The sequence below is a fragment of the Dasypus novemcinctus genome, chromosome 31, assembly GCF_030445035.2.
Source record: "Dasypus novemcinctus isolate mDasNov1 chromosome 31, mDasNov1.1.hap2, whole genome shotgun sequence".
In the NCBI taxonomy this organism is placed as follows: domain Eukaryota; kingdom Metazoa; phylum Chordata; class Mammalia; order Cingulata; family Dasypodidae; genus Dasypus; species Dasypus novemcinctus.
In genome coordinates, this window is record NC_080703.1 from 20,407,178 (window position 1) to 20,408,370 (window position 1,193).

Here is a 1,193-nt window from a genome sequence, read left to right on the forward strand (position 1 = left end):
TATGCAGCATTTTTGTATTCCTAACCGATGAATACTGAGTTGCATATGAACCTCTCCTAAAGGAAGAAAATCCTAGCATACTCCCTATGTTCACATTGTTTTATTTATTCACTCAACAAATAACACTGTGGAAGAGTGGCAGGGGAAGAAATAGGGAGACCAGTTAGAAGGAGGTAAATCATTTTATATAGCTCAAATATTTCAAGCAACACTAGCTATTCATTTCTTATCCTTGTAAATTACAGCCAACCATAAAAGCAAAATAAAATCACAAATTAATTTCAAATAAAACTACTACAGTAATCTACATCAAATCAATGGGATGGGTCCACTAAACTGTTTTCTGCTCTGCAAATAGGCTCTTGAGCTCTCTGTGTCAGGTACTTTTGAGTTAGGTGTGTTTATTCCATTGTGATCCCTGAATTCTATATGCCCCTGGGAGCTCACAGCTTAGTCCTTTAGCTTTTAATTAGTGTACACACTTGCTTAAATACGTTAACAAGTAAGTAACTTGTTAAGTAGTTAGTCCATTTCTTTTCTGTTTCATTAACCCACAGCAATTAAAATGGTAGCTTCTGATATACCCCCTAGCACTGTCCCCCAAAATGCAAAATTAGGGCCAGAAATCTGGCTTGGTTCTTTTCTTTATAAGGACATTGATCTGATGATTTGGCATGTTTTATTTACTTTTTTTCAGGTTGTCCTAAAAATGAAAGAACACCTAAACATTTCACAAATCTTAGAACTTCAAATTCCCAGCAGAGTCATCCAGCTTCAGATGTACTGAGTTAAAGCATTTTTTAAAAATAAAATTTTATTGAAGTATATCATGCATACATGAACATACACAAAACAGTAAAGTTTTAAAATTTACAAAACAAACATACATATCATCGTACAAGGCTCCCTTAATTCTTTAAAAGAATTTTGAAATGCAATTAAATTATTAATGTTAAAAATTTCTAAAACTCCTAAATTTTGAAAATAGAATACTTCTAAATTTCTAAAGCAATTCTGCTCTATACCACAAAGGTCTACATAAAACCATTTGGAATTTCTAAATAGTAATATAAAAATTGTAATATCGTTAATGAGAATGAGTATCACAAGATATTAGCCACAAAGTTTGATGGTCATTTAAATATTCACTTCTAAAATTATTGTTCTTTTATTAAAGGTAAAGAGTGGGGACA